Source organism: Saccoglossus kowalevskii, chromosome 17 (assembly GCF_978046115.1).
Source record: "Saccoglossus kowalevskii chromosome 17, keSacKowa6.1, whole genome shotgun sequence".
Taxonomy (NCBI): domain Eukaryota; kingdom Metazoa; phylum Hemichordata; class Enteropneusta; family Harrimaniidae; genus Saccoglossus; species Saccoglossus kowalevskii.
The window spans coordinates 31,268,666-31,281,821 of NC_140657.1; the positions used below are offsets into that span (position 1 = coordinate 31,268,666).

At 35.1% G+C, this 13,156-nt stretch overlaps 23 non-coding genes across 23 annotated transcripts; all 23 read right to left on the minus strand.

The window, feature by feature from the left end:
• Nucleotides 1-121: 121 nt before the first annotated feature.
• TRNAK-UUU (transfer RNA lysine (anticodon UUU)) lies at nt 122-194 on the minus strand. Its single transcript has one exon. It is a non-coding gene; the product is annotated as a tRNA-Lys (tRNA).
• Nucleotides 195-456: 262 nt separating this feature from the next.
• On the minus strand, nt 457-529 carry TRNAK-UUU (transfer RNA lysine (anticodon UUU)). The gene has a single exon. It is a non-coding gene; the product is annotated as a tRNA-Lys (tRNA).
• A 263-nt stretch (nt 530-792) lies between these two features.
• TRNAK-UUU (transfer RNA lysine (anticodon UUU)) lies at nt 793-865 on the minus strand. Its single transcript has one exon. It is a non-coding gene; the product is annotated as a tRNA-Lys (tRNA).
• A 526-nt stretch (nt 866-1,391) lies between these two features.
• TRNAK-UUU (transfer RNA lysine (anticodon UUU)) lies at nt 1,392-1,464 on the minus strand. The gene has a single exon. It is a non-coding gene; the product is annotated as a tRNA-Lys (tRNA).
• A 528-nt stretch (nt 1,465-1,992) lies between these two features.
• On the minus strand, nt 1,993-2,065 carry TRNAK-UUU (transfer RNA lysine (anticodon UUU)). Its single transcript has one exon. It is a non-coding gene; the product is annotated as a tRNA-Lys (tRNA).
• A 262-nt stretch (nt 2,066-2,327) lies between these two features.
• TRNAK-UUU (transfer RNA lysine (anticodon UUU)) lies at nt 2,328-2,400 on the minus strand. The gene has a single exon. It is a non-coding gene; the product is annotated as a tRNA-Lys (tRNA).
• Nucleotides 2,401-2,663: 263 nt separating this feature from the next.
• TRNAK-UUU (transfer RNA lysine (anticodon UUU)) lies at nt 2,664-2,736 on the minus strand. The gene has a single exon. It is a non-coding gene; the product is annotated as a tRNA-Lys (tRNA).
• A 528-nt stretch (nt 2,737-3,264) lies between these two features.
• Nucleotides 3,265-3,337, minus strand: TRNAK-UUU (transfer RNA lysine (anticodon UUU)). The gene has a single exon. It is a non-coding gene; the product is annotated as a tRNA-Lys (tRNA).
• A 599-nt stretch (nt 3,338-3,936) lies between these two features.
• On the minus strand, nt 3,937-4,009 carry TRNAK-UUU (transfer RNA lysine (anticodon UUU)). The gene has a single exon. It is a non-coding gene; the product is annotated as a tRNA-Lys (tRNA).
• A 526-nt stretch (nt 4,010-4,535) lies between these two features.
• TRNAK-UUU (transfer RNA lysine (anticodon UUU)) lies at nt 4,536-4,608 on the minus strand. Its single transcript has one exon. It is a non-coding gene; the product is annotated as a tRNA-Lys (tRNA).
• A 528-nt stretch (nt 4,609-5,136) lies between these two features.
• On the minus strand, nt 5,137-5,209 carry TRNAK-UUU (transfer RNA lysine (anticodon UUU)). Its single transcript has one exon. It is a non-coding gene; the product is annotated as a tRNA-Lys (tRNA).
• Nucleotides 5,210-5,471: 262 nt separating this feature from the next.
• On the minus strand, nt 5,472-5,544 carry TRNAK-UUU (transfer RNA lysine (anticodon UUU)). The gene has a single exon. It is a non-coding gene; the product is annotated as a tRNA-Lys (tRNA).
• Nucleotides 5,545-5,807: 263 nt separating this feature from the next.
• TRNAK-UUU (transfer RNA lysine (anticodon UUU)) lies at nt 5,808-5,880 on the minus strand. Its single transcript has one exon. It is a non-coding gene; the product is annotated as a tRNA-Lys (tRNA).
• Nucleotides 5,881-6,408: 528 nt separating this feature from the next.
• On the minus strand, nt 6,409-6,481 carry TRNAK-UUU (transfer RNA lysine (anticodon UUU)). Its single transcript has one exon. It is a non-coding gene; the product is annotated as a tRNA-Lys (tRNA).
• A 599-nt stretch (nt 6,482-7,080) lies between these two features.
• On the minus strand, nt 7,081-7,153 carry TRNAK-UUU (transfer RNA lysine (anticodon UUU)). Its single transcript has one exon. It is a non-coding gene; the product is annotated as a tRNA-Lys (tRNA).
• A 528-nt stretch (nt 7,154-7,681) lies between these two features.
• Nucleotides 7,682-7,754, minus strand: TRNAK-UUU (transfer RNA lysine (anticodon UUU)). The gene has a single exon. It is a non-coding gene; the product is annotated as a tRNA-Lys (tRNA).
• A 528-nt stretch (nt 7,755-8,282) lies between these two features.
• TRNAK-UUU (transfer RNA lysine (anticodon UUU)) lies at nt 8,283-8,355 on the minus strand. Its single transcript has one exon. It is a non-coding gene; the product is annotated as a tRNA-Lys (tRNA).
• A 528-nt stretch (nt 8,356-8,883) lies between these two features.
• TRNAK-UUU (transfer RNA lysine (anticodon UUU)) lies at nt 8,884-8,956 on the minus strand. Its single transcript has one exon. It is a non-coding gene; the product is annotated as a tRNA-Lys (tRNA).
• A 1,163-nt stretch (nt 8,957-10,119) lies between these two features.
• On the minus strand, nt 10,120-10,192 carry TRNAK-UUU (transfer RNA lysine (anticodon UUU)). The gene has a single exon. It is a non-coding gene; the product is annotated as a tRNA-Lys (tRNA).
• A 261-nt stretch (nt 10,193-10,453) lies between these two features.
• On the minus strand, nt 10,454-10,526 carry TRNAK-UUU (transfer RNA lysine (anticodon UUU)). Its single transcript has one exon. It is a non-coding gene; the product is annotated as a tRNA-Lys (tRNA).
• Nucleotides 10,527-11,354: 828 nt separating this feature from the next.
• TRNAK-UUU (transfer RNA lysine (anticodon UUU)) lies at nt 11,355-11,427 on the minus strand. The gene has a single exon. It is a non-coding gene; the product is annotated as a tRNA-Lys (tRNA).
• A 261-nt stretch (nt 11,428-11,688) lies between these two features.
• Nucleotides 11,689-11,761, minus strand: TRNAK-UUU (transfer RNA lysine (anticodon UUU)). The gene has a single exon. It is a non-coding gene; the product is annotated as a tRNA-Lys (tRNA).
• Nucleotides 11,762-12,890: 1,129 nt separating this feature from the next.
• TRNAK-UUU (transfer RNA lysine (anticodon UUU)) lies at nt 12,891-12,963 on the minus strand. Its single transcript has one exon. It is a non-coding gene; the product is annotated as a tRNA-Lys (tRNA).
• Nucleotides 12,964-13,156: the final 193 nt, after the last annotated feature.

Genomic DNA, 13,156 nt, shown 5'->3' on the forward strand with positions numbered 1-13,156 from the left:
TTCAAAGCATTAATTAAATTCCGAGTTATTAAAATGAAATGTTTGAATTGTTTATGTTTTATTTATCTCAGCGATGTGAGAGAGCAACATCTGTTTTTATGTCAACTACGTTTCAAAATTACGCCCGCTAAGGGGGTTGAACCCTTGACCTTAGGATTAAAAGTCCCACGCTCTACCGACTGAGCTAACCGGGCTGCTCAGGATCCTGTCTTTTCGTACTCGATTGTCCCAAACCTCCATAATAAGTCAATGCTTTGATTTCATGCACGAAGATACTTCAAATGAGTCTATGAGTTGACAATGATTTGTGTTTTTATGAGAAAACGTTTAATCTAATTCAAAGCATTAATTAAATACCGAGTTATTACAATGAAATGTTGAATTGTTTATGTTTTATTTATCTCAGCGATGTGAGCAAAGAATATCTATTTTTATGTGAACCACGTTTCAAAATTACGCCCGCTAAGGGGGTTGAACCCTTGACCTTAGGATTAAAAGTCCCACGCTCTACCGACTGAGCTAACCGGGCTGCTCAGGATCCTGTCTTTTCGTACTCGATTGTCCCAAACCTCCATAATAAGTCAATGCTTTGATTTCATGCACGAAGATACTTCAAATGAGTTTATGAGCTGACAATGATTTGTATTTTTATGAGAAAACGTTTAATCTAATTCAAAGCATTAATGAAATACCGAGTTATTACAATGAAATGTTTGAATTGTTTATGTTTTATTTATCTCAGCGATGTGAGAGAGCAACATCTGTTTTTATGTCAACTACGTTACAAAATTACGCCCGCTAAGGGAGTTGAACCCTTGACCTTAGGATTAAAAGTCCCACGCTCTACCGACTGAGCTAACCGGGCTGCTCAGGATCCTGTCTTTTCGTACTCGATTGTCCCAAACCTCCATAATAAGTCAATGCTTTGATTTCACGCACGAAGATACTTCAAATGAGTCTATGAGCTGACAATGATTTGTATTTTTATGAGAAAACGTTTAATCTAATTCAAAGCATTTTAAATACCGAGTTATTACAATGAAATCGTTGAATTGTTTGTGTTTTATTTATCTCAGCGATGCGAGCGAATAATATCAAGTTATTAGAATGAAATGTTTGAATTGTTTATTTTTCAGACTCTGTCTTTTCGTAGTCGATTGTCCCAAATCTCCATAATAAGTCAATGCTTTGATTTCACGCACGAATATACTTCAAATGAGTCTATGAGCTGACAATGATTTGTATTTTTATGAGAAAACGTTTAATCTAATTCAAAGCGTTAATTAAATTCCGAGTTATTACAATGAAATGTTTGAATTGTTTATGTTTTATTTATCTCAGCGATGTGAGAGAGCAACATCTGTTTTTATGTCAACTACGTTACAAAATTACGCCCGCTAAGGGAGTTGAACCCTTGACCTTAGGATTAAAAGTCCCACGCTCTACCGACTGAGCTAACCGGGCTGCTCAGGATCCTGTCTTTTCGTACTCGATTGTCCCAAACCTCCATAATAAGTCAATGCTTTGATTTCACGCACGAAGATACTTCAAATGAGTCTATGAGCTGACAATGATTTGTATTTTTATGAGAAAACGTTTAATCTAATTCAAAGCATTAATTAAATACCGAGTTATTACAATGAAATCGTTGAATTGTTTGTGTTTTATTTATCTCAGCGATGCGAGCGAATAATATCAAGTTATTAGAATGAAATGTTTGAATTGTTTATTTTTCGGACTCTGTCTTTTCGTAGTCGATTGTCCCAAATCTTCATAATAAGTCAATGCTTTGATTTCACGTACGAAGATACTTCAAATGAGTCTATGAGCTGACAATGATTTGTATTTTTATGAGAAAACGTTTAATCTAATTCAAAGCATTAATTAAATTCCGAGTTATTAAAATGAAATGTTTGAATTGTTTATGTTTTATTTATCTCAGCGATGTGAGAGAGCAACATCTGTTTTTATGTCAACTACGTTTCAAAATTACGCCCGCTAAGGGGGTTGAACCCTTGACCTTAGGATTAAAAGTCCCACGCTCTACCGACTGAGCTAACCGGGCTGCTCAGGATCCTGTCTTTTCGTACTCGATTGTCCCAAACCTCCATAATAAGTCAATGCTTTGATTTCATGCACGAAGATACTTCAAATGAGTCTATGAGTTGACAATGATTTGTGTTTTTATGAGAAAACGTTTAATCTAATTCAAAGCATTAATTAAATACCGAGTTATTACAATGAAATGTTGAATTGTTTATGTTTTATTTATCTCAGCGATGTGAGCAAAGAATATCTATTTTTATGTGAACCACGTTTCAAAATTACGCCCGCTAAGGGGGTTGAACCCTTGACCTTAGGATTAAAAGTCCCACGCTCTACCGACTGAGCTAACCGGGCTGCTCAGGATCCTGTCTTTTCGTACTCGATTGTCCCAAACCTCCATAATAAGTCAATGCTTTGATTTCATGCACGAAGATACTTCAAATGAGTTTATGAGCTGACAATGATTTGTATTTTTATGAGAAAACGTTTAATCTAATTCAAAGCATTAATGAAATACCGAGTTATTACAATGAAATGTTTGAATTGTTTATGTTTTATTTATCTCAGCGATGTGAGAGAGCAACATCTGTTTTTATGTCAACTACGTTACAAAATTACGCCCGCTAAGGGGGTTGAACCCTTGACCTTAGGATTAAAAGTCCCACGCTCTACCGACTGAGCTAACCGGGCTGCTCAGGATCCTGTCTTTTCGTACTCGATTGTCCCAAACCTCCATAATAAGTCAATGCTTTGATTTCACGCACGAAGATACTTCAAATGAGTCTATGAGCTGACAATGATTTGTATTTTTATGAGAAAACGTTTAATCTAATTCAAAGCATTAATTAAATACCGAGTTAATACAATGAAATCGTTGAATTGTTTGTGTTTTATTTATCTCAGCGATGCGAGCGAATAATATCAAGTTATTAGAATGAAATGTTTGAATTGTTTATTTTTCGGAATCTGTCTTTTCGTAGTCGATTGTCCCAAATCTCCATAATAAGTCAATGCTTTGATTTCACGCACGAAGATACTTCAAATGAGTCTATGAGCTGACAATGATTTGTATTTTTATGAGAAAACGTTTAATCTAATTCAAAGCATTAATTAAATTCCGAGTTATTACAATGAAATGTTTGAATTGTTTATGTTTTATTTATCTCAGCGATGTGAGAGAGCAACATCTGTTTTTATGTCAACTACGTTTGAAAATTACGCCCGCTAAGGGGGTTGAACCCTTGACCTTAGGATTAAAAGTCCCACGCTCTACCGACTGAGCTAACCGGGCTGCTCAGGATCCTGTCTTTTCGTACTCGATTGTCCCAAACCTCCATAATAAGTCAATGCTTTGATTTCATGCACGAAGATACTTCAAATGAGTCTATGAGTTGACAATGATTTGTGTTATTATGAGAAAACGTTTAATCTAATTCAAAGCATTAATTAAATACCGAGTTATTACAATGAAATTTTGAATTGTTTATGTTTTATTTATCTCAGCGATGTGAGCAAAGAATATCTATTTTTATGTGAACCACGTTTCAAAATTACGCCCGCTAAGAGGGGTTGAACCCTTGACCTTAGGATTAAAAGTCCCACGCTCTACCGACTGAGCTAACCGGGCTGCTCAGGATCCTGTCTTTTCGTACTCGATTGTCCCAAACCTCCATAATAAGTCAATGCTTTGATTTCATGCACGAAGATACTTCAAATGAGTTTATGAGCTGACAATGATTTGTATTTTTATGAGAAAACGTTTAATCTAATTCAAAGCATTAATGAAATACCGAGTTATTACAATGAAATGTTTGAATTGTTTATGTTTTATTTATCTCAGCGATGTGAGAGAGCAACATCTGTTTTTATGTCAACTACGTTACAAAATTACGCCCGCTAAGGGAGTTGAACCCTTGACCTTAGGATTAAAAGTCCCACGCTCTACCGACTGAGCTAACCGGGCTGCTCAGGATCCTGTCTTTTCGTACTCGATTGTCCCAAACCTCCATAATAAGTCAATGCTTTGATTTCACGCACGAATATACTTCAAATGAGTCTATGAGCTGACAATGATTTGTATTTTTATGAGAAAACGTTTAATCTAATTCAAAGCATTTTAAATACCGAGTTATTACAATGAAATCGTTGAATTGTTTGTGTTTTATTTATCTCAGCGATGCGAGCGAATAATATCAAGTTATTAGAATGAAATGTTTGAATTGTTTATTTTTCAGACTCTGTCTTTTCGTAGTCGATTGTCCCAAATCTCCATAATAAGTCAATGCTTTGATTTCACGCACGAATATACTTCAAATGAGTCTATGAGCTGACAATGATTTGTATTTTTATGAGAAAACGTTTAATCTAATTCAAAGCGTTAATTAAATTCCGAGTTATTACAATGAAATGTTTGAATTGTTTATGTTTTATTTATCTCAGCGATGTGAGAGAGCAACATCTGTTTTTATGTCAACTACGTTACAAAATTACGCCCGCTAAGGGAGTTGAACCCTTGACCTTAGGATTAAAAGTCCCACGCTCTACCGACTGAGCTAACCGGGCTGCTCAGGATCCTGTCTTTTCGTACTCGATTGTCCCAAACCTCCATAATAAGTCAATGCTTTGATTTCACGCACGAAGATACTTCAAATGAGTCTATGAGCTGACAATGATTTGTATTTTTATGAGAAAACGTTTAATCTAATTCAAAGCATTAATTAAATACCGAGTTATTACAATGAAATCGTTGAATTGTTTGTGTTTTATTTATCTCAGCGATGCGAGCGAATAATATCAAGTTATTAGAATGAAATGTTTGAATTGTTTATTTTTCGGACTCTGTCTTTTCGTAGTCGATTGTCCCAAATCTTCATAATAAGTCAATGCTTTGATTTCACGTACGAAGATACTTCAAATGAGTCTATGAGCTGACAATGATTTGTATTTTTATGAGAAAACGTTTAATCTAATTCAAAGCATTAATTAAATTCCGAGTTATTAAAATGAAATGTTTGAATTGTTTATGTTTTATTTATCTCAGCGATGTGAGAGAGCAACATCTGTTTTTATGTCAACTACGTTTCAAAATTACGCCCGCTAAGGGGGTTGAACCCTTGACCTTAGGATTAAAAGTCCCACGCTCTACCGACTGAGCTAACCGGGCTGCTCAGGATCCTGTCTTTTCGTACTCGATTGTCCCAAACCTCCATAATAAGTCAATGCTTTGATTTCATGCACGAAGATACTTCAAATGAGTCTATGAGTTGACAATGATTTGTGTTTTTATGAGAAAACGTTTAATCTAATTCAAAGCATTAATTAAATACCGAGTTATTACAATGAAATGTTGAATTGTTTATGTTTTATTTATCTCAGCGATGTGAGCAAAGAATATCTATTTTTATGTGAACCACGTTTCAAAATTACGCCCGCTAAGGGGGTTGAACCCTTGACCTTAGGATTAAAAGTCCCACGCTCTACCGACTGAGCTAACCGGGCTGCTCAGGATCCTGTCTTTTCGTACTCGATTGTCCCAAACCTCCATAATAAGTCAATGCTTTGATTTCATGCACGAAGATACTTCAAATGAGTTTATGAGCTGACAATGATTTGTATTTTTATGAGAAAACGTTTAATCTAATTCAAAGCATTAATGAAATACCGAGTTATTACAATGAAATGTTTGAATTGTTTATGTTTTATTTATCTCAGCGATGTGAGAGAGCAACATCTGTTTTTATGTCAACTACGTTACAAAATTACGCCCGCTAAGGGGGTTGAACCCTTGACCTTAGGATTAAAAGTCCCACGCTCTACCGACTGAGCTAACCGGGCTGCTCAGGATCCTGTCTTTTCGTACTCGATTGTCCCAAACCTCCATAATAAGTCAATGCTTTGATTTCACGCACGAAGATACTTCAAATGAGTCTATGAGCTGACAATGATTTGTATTTTTATGAGAAAACGTTTAATCTAATTCAAAGCATTAATTAAATACCGAGTTAATACAATGAAATCGTTGAATTGTTTGTGTTTTATTTATCTCAGCGATGCGAGCGAATAATATCAAGTTATTAGAATGAAATGTTTGAATTGTTTATTTTTCGGAATCTGTCTTTTCGTAGTCGATTGTCCCAAATCTCCATAATAAGTCAATGCTTTGATTTCACGCACGAAGATACTTCAAATGAGTCTATGAGCTGACAATGATTTGTATTTTTATGAGAAAACGTTTAATCTAATTCAAAGCATTAATTAAATTCCGAGTTATTACAATGAAATGTTTGAATTGTTTATGTTTTATTTATCTCAGCGATGTGAGAGAGCAACATCTGTTTTTATGTCAACTACGTTTGAAAATTACGCCCGCTAAGGGGGTTGAACCCTTAACCTTAGGATTAAAAGTCCCACGCTCTACCGACTGAGCTAACCGGGCTGCTCAGGATCCTGTCTTTTCGTACTCGATTGTCCCAAACCTCCATAATAAGTCAATGCTTTGATTTCATGCACGAAGATACTTCAAATGAGTCTATGAGTTGACAATGATTTGTGTTATTATGAGAAAACGTTTAATCTAATTCAAAGCATTAATTAAATACCGAGTTATTACAATGAAATTTTGAATTGTTTATGTTTTATTTATCTCAGCGATGTGAGCAAAGAATATCTATTTTTATGTGAACCACGTTTCAAAATTACGCCCGCTAAGAGGGGTTGAACCCTTGACCTTAGGATTAAAAGTCCCACGCTCTACCGACTGAGCTAACCGGGCTGCTCAGGATCCTGTCTTTTCGTACTCGATTGTCCCAAACCTCCATAATAAGTCAATGCTTTGATTTCATGCACGAAGATACTTCAAATGAGTTTATGAGCTGACAATGATTTGTATTTTTATGAGAAAACGTTTAATCTAATTCAAAGCATTAATGAAATACCGAGTTATTACAATGAAATGTTTGAATTGTTTATGTTTTATTTATCTCAGCGATGTGAGAGAGCAACATCTGTTTTTATGTCAACTACGTTACAAAATTACGCCCGCTAAGGGAGTTGAACCCTTGACCTTAGGATTAAAAGTCCCACGCTCTACCGACTGAGCTAACCGGGCTGCTCAGGATCCTGTCTTTTCGTACTCGATTGTCCCAAACCTCCATAATAAGTCAATGCTTTGATTTCACGCACGAAGATACTTCAAATGAGTCTATGAGCTGACAATGATTTGTATTTTTATGAGAAAACGTTTAATCTAATTCAAAGCATTAATTAAATACCGAGTTATTACAATGAAATCGTTGAATTGTTTGTGTTTTATTTATCTCAGCGATGCGAGCGAATAATATCAAGTTATTAGAATGAAATGTTTGAATTGTTTATTTTTCAGACTCTGTCTTTTCGTAGTCGATTGTCCCAAATCTCCATAATAAGTCAATGCTTTGATTTCACGCACGAATATACTTCAAATGAGTCTATGAGCTGACAATGATTTGTATTTTTATGAGAAAACGTTTAATCTAATTCAAAGCGTTAATTAAATTCCGAGTTATTACAATGAAATGTTTGAATTGTTTATGTTTTATTTATCTCAGCGATGTGAGAGAGCAATATCTGTTTTTATGTCAACTACGTTACAAAATTACGCCCGCTAAGGGAGTTGAACCCTTGACCTTAGGATTAAAAGTCCCACGCTCTACCGACTGAGCTAACCGGGCTGCTCAGGATCCTGTCTTTTCGTACTCGATTGTCCCAAACCTCCATAATAAGTCAATGCTTTGATTTCACGCACGAAGATACTTCAAATGAGTCTATGAGCTGACAATGATTTGTATTTTTATGAGAAAACGTTTAATCTAATTCAAAGCATTAATTAAATACCGAGTTATTACAATGAAATTGTTGAATTGTTTGTGTTTTATTTATCTCAGCGATGCGAGCGAATAATATCAAGTTATTAGAATGAAATGTTTGAATTGTTTATTTTTCGGACTCTGTCTTTTCGTAGTCGATTGTCCCAAATCTTCATAATAAGTCAATGCTTTGATTTCACGTACGAAGATACTTCAAATGAGTCTATGAGCTGACAATGATTTGTATTTTTATGAGAAAACGTTTAATCTAATTCAAAGCATTAATTAAATTCCGAGTTATTAAAATGAAATGTTTGAATTGTTTATGTTTTATTTATCTCAGCGATGTGAGAGAGCAACATCTGTTTTTATGTCAACTACGTTTCAAAATTACGCCCGCTAAGGGGGTTGAACCCTTGACCTTAGGATTAAAAGTCCCACGCTCTACCGACTGAGCTAACCGGGCTGCTCAGGATCCTGTCTTTTCGTACTCGATTGTCCCAAACCTCCATAATAAGTCAATGCTTTGATTTCACGCACGAAGATACTTCAAATGAGTCTATGAGCTGACAATGATTTGTATTTTTATGAGAAAACGTTTAATCTAATTCAAAGCATTAATTAAATACCGAGTTATTACAATGAAATCGTTGAATTGTTTGTGTTTTATTTATCTCAGCGATGCGAGCGAATAATATCAAGTTATTAGAATGAAATGTTTGAATTGTTTATTTTTCGGACTCTGTCTTTTCGTAGTCGATTGTCCCAAATCTCCATAATAAGTCAATGCTTTGATTTCACGCACGAAGATACTTCAAATGAGTCTATGAGCTGACAATGATTTGTATTTTTATGAGAAAACGTTTAATCTAATTCAAAGCATTAATTAAATTCCGAGTTATTACAATGAAATGTTTGAATTGTTTATGTTTTATTTATCTCAGCGATGTGAGAGAGCAACATCTGTTTTTATGTCAACTACGTTTGAAAATTACGCCCGCTAAGGGGGTTGAACCCTTAACCTTAGGATTAAAAGTCCCACGCTCTACCGACTGAGCTAACCGGGCTGCTCAGGATCCTGTCTTTTCGTACTCGATTGTCCCAAACCTCCATAATAAGTCAATGCTTTGATTTCATGCACGAAGATACTTCAAATGAGTCTATGAGTTGACAATGATTTGTGTTATTATGAGAAAACGTTTAATCTAATACAAAGCATTAATTAAATACCGAGTTATTACAATGAAATGTTGAATTGTTTATGTTTTATTTATCTCAGCGATGTGAGCAAAGAATATCTATTTTTATGTGAACCACGTTTCAAAATTACGCCCGCTAAGGGGGTTGAACCATTGACCTTAGGATTAAAAGTCCCACGCTCTACCGACTGAGCTAACCGGGCTGCTCAGGATCCTGTCTTTTCGTACTCGATTGTCCCAAACCTCCATAATAAGTCAATGCTTTGATTTCATGCACGAAGATACTTCAAATGAGTCTATGAGTTGACAATGATTTGTGTTTTTATGAGAAAACGTTTAATCTAATTCAAAGCATTAATTAAATACCGAGTTATTACAATGAAATGTTGAATTGTTTATGTTTTATTTATCTCAGCGATGTGAGAGAGCAACATCTGTTTTTATGTCAACTACGTTACCTTAGGATTAAAAGTCCCACGCTCTACCGACTGAGCTAACCGGGCTGCTCAGGATCCTGTCTTTTCGTACTCGATTGTCCCAAACCTCCATAATAAGTCAATGCTTTGATTTCACGCACGAAGATACTTCAAATGAGTCTATGAGCTGACAATGATTTGTATTTTTATGAGAAAACGTTTAATCTAATTCAAAGCATTAATTAAATACCGAGTTATTACAATGAAATCGTTGAATTGTTTGTGTTTTATTTATCTCAGCGATGCGAGCGAATAATATCAAGTTATTAGAATGAAATGTTTGAATTGTTTATTTTTCGGACTCTGTCTTTTCGTAGTCGATTGTCCCAAATCTCCATAATAAGTCAATGCTTTGATTTCACGCACGAAGATACTTCAAATGAGTCTATGAGCTGACAATGATTTGTATTTTTATGAGAAAACGTTTAATCTAATTCAAAGCATTAATTAAATTCCGAGTTATTACAATGAAATGTTTGAATTGTTTATGTTTTATTTATCTCAGCGATGTGAGAGAGCAACATCTGTTTTTATGTCAACTACGTTTGAAAATTACGCCCGCTAAGGGGGTTGAACCCTTGACCTTAGGATTAAAAGTCCCACGCTCTACCGACTGAGCTAACCGGGCTGCTCAGGATCCTGTCTTTTCGTACTCGATTGTCCCAAACCTCCATAATAAGTCAATGCTTTGATTTCATGCACGAAGATACTTCAAATGAGTCTATGAGTTGACAATGATTTGTGTTTTTATGAGAAAACGTTTAATCTAATTCAAAGCATTAATTAAATACCGAGTTATTACAATGAAATTTGAATTGTTTATGTTTTATTTATCTCAGCGATGTGAGCAAAGAATATCTATTTTTATGTGAACCACGTTTCAAAATTACGCCCGCTAAGGGGGTTGAACCCTTGACCTTAGGATTAAAAGTCCCACGCTCTACCGACTGAGCTAACCGGGCTGCTCAGGATCCTGTCTTTTCGTACTCGATTGTCCCAAACCTCCATAATAAGTCAATGCTTTGATTTCATGCACGAAGATACTTCAAATGAGTTTATGAGCTGACAATGATTTGTATTTTTATGAGAAAACGTTTAATCTAATTCAAAGCATTAATGAAATACCGAGTTATTACAATGAAATGTTGAATTGTTTATGTTTTATTTATCTCAGCGATGTGAGAGAGCAACATCTGTTTTTATGTCAACTACGTTACCTTAGGATTAAAAGTCCCACGCTCTACCGACTGAGCTAACCGGGCTGCTCAGGATCCTGTCTTTTCGTACTCGATTGTCCCAAACCTCCATAATAAGTCAATGCTTTGATTTCACGCACGAAGATACTTCAAATGAGTCTATGAGCTGACAATGATTTGTATTTTTATGAGAAAACGTTTAATCTAATTCAAAGCATTAATTAAATACCGAGTTATTACAATGAAATCGTTGAATTGTTTGTGTTTTATTTATCTCAGCGATGCGAGCGAATAATATCAAGTTATTAGAATGAAATGTTTGAATTGTTTATTTTTCGGACTCTGTCTTTTCGTAGTCGATTGTCCCAAATCTCCATAATAAGTCAATGCTTTGATTTCACGCACGAAGATACTTCAAATGAGTCTATGAGCTGACAATGATTTGTATTTTTATGAGAAAACGTTTAATCTAATTCAAAGCATTAATTAAATTCCGAGTTATTACAATGAAATGTTTGAATTGTTTATGTTTTATTTATCTCAGCGATGTGAGAGAGCAACATCTGTTTTTATGTCAACTACGTTTGAAAATTACGCCCGCTAAGGGGGTTGAACCCTTGACCTTAGGATTAAAAGTCCCACGCTCTACCGACTGAGCTAACCGGGCTGCTCAGGATCCTGTCTTTTCGTACTCGATTGTCCCAAACCTCCATAATAAGTCAATGCTTTGATTTCATGCACGAAGATACTTCAAATGAGTCTATGAGTTGACAATGATTTGTGTTTTTATGAGAAAACGTTTAATCTAATTCAAAGCATTAATTAAATACCGAGTTATTACAATGAAATTTGAATTGTTTATGTTTTATTTATCTCAGCGATGTGAGCAAAGAATATCTATTTTTATGTGAACCACGTTTCAAAATTACGCCCGCTAAGGGGGTTGAACCCTTGACCTTAGGATTAAAAGTCCCACGCTCTACCGACTGAGCTAACCGGGCTGCTCAGGATCCTGTCTTTTCGTACTCGATTGTCCCAAACCTCCATAATAAGTCAATGCTTTGATTTCATGCACGAAGATACTTCAAATGAGTTTATGAGCTGACAATGATTTGTATTTTTATGAGAAAACGTTTAATCTAATTCAAAGCATTAATGAAATACCGAGTTATTACAATGAAATGTTTGAATTGTTTATGTTTTATTTATCTCAGCGATGTGAGAGAGCAACATCTGTTTTTATGTCAACTACGTTCCAAAATTACGCCCGCTAAGGGAGTTGAACCCTTGACCTTAGGATTAAAAGTACCACGCTCTACCGACTGAGCTAACCGGGCTGCTCAGGATCCTGTCTTTTCGTACTCGATTGTCCCAAACCTCCATAATAAGTCAATGCTTTGATTTCACGCACGAAGATACTTCAAATGAGTCTATGAGCTGACAATGATTTGTATTTTTATGAGAAAACGTTTAATCTAATTCAAAGCATTAATTAAATACCGAGTTATTACAATGAAATCGTTGAATTGTTTGTGTTTTATTTATCTCAGCGATGCGAGCGAATAATATCAAGTTATTAGAATGAAATGTTTGAATTGTTTATTTTTCAGACTCTGTCTTTTCGTAGTCGATTGTCCCAAATCTCCATAATAAGTCAATGCTTTGATTTCACGCACGAATATACTTCAAATGAGTCTATGAGCTGACAATGATTTGTATTTTTATGAGAAAACGTTTAATCTAATTCAAAGCATTAATTAAATACCGAGTTATTACAATGAAATCGTTGAATTGTTTGTGTTTTATTTATCTCAGCGATGCGAGCGAATAATATCAAGTTATTAGAATGAAATGTTTGAATTGTTTATTTTTCAGACTCTGTCTTTTCGTAGTCGATTGTCCCAAATCTCCATAATAAGTCAATGCTTTGATTTCACGCACGAATATACTTCAAATGAGTCTATGAGCTGACAATGATTTGTATTTTTATGAGAAAACGTTTAATCTAATTCAAAGCGTTAATTAAATTCCGAGTTATTACAATGAAATGTTTGAATTGTTTATGTTTTATTTATCTCAGCGATGTGAGAGAGCAACATCTGTTTTTATGTCAACTACGTTACAAAATTACGCCCGCTAAGGGAGTTGAACCCTTGACCTTAGGATTAAAAGTCCCACGCTCTACCGACTGAGCTAACCGGGCTGCTCAGGATCCTGTCTTTTCGTACTCGATTGTCCCAAACCTCCATAATAAGTCAATGCTTTGATTTCACGCACGAAGATACTTCAAATGAGTCTATGAGCTGACAATGATTTGTATTTTTATGAGAAAACGTTTAATCTAATTCAAAGCATTAATTAAATACCGAGTTATTACAATGAAATCGTTGAATTGT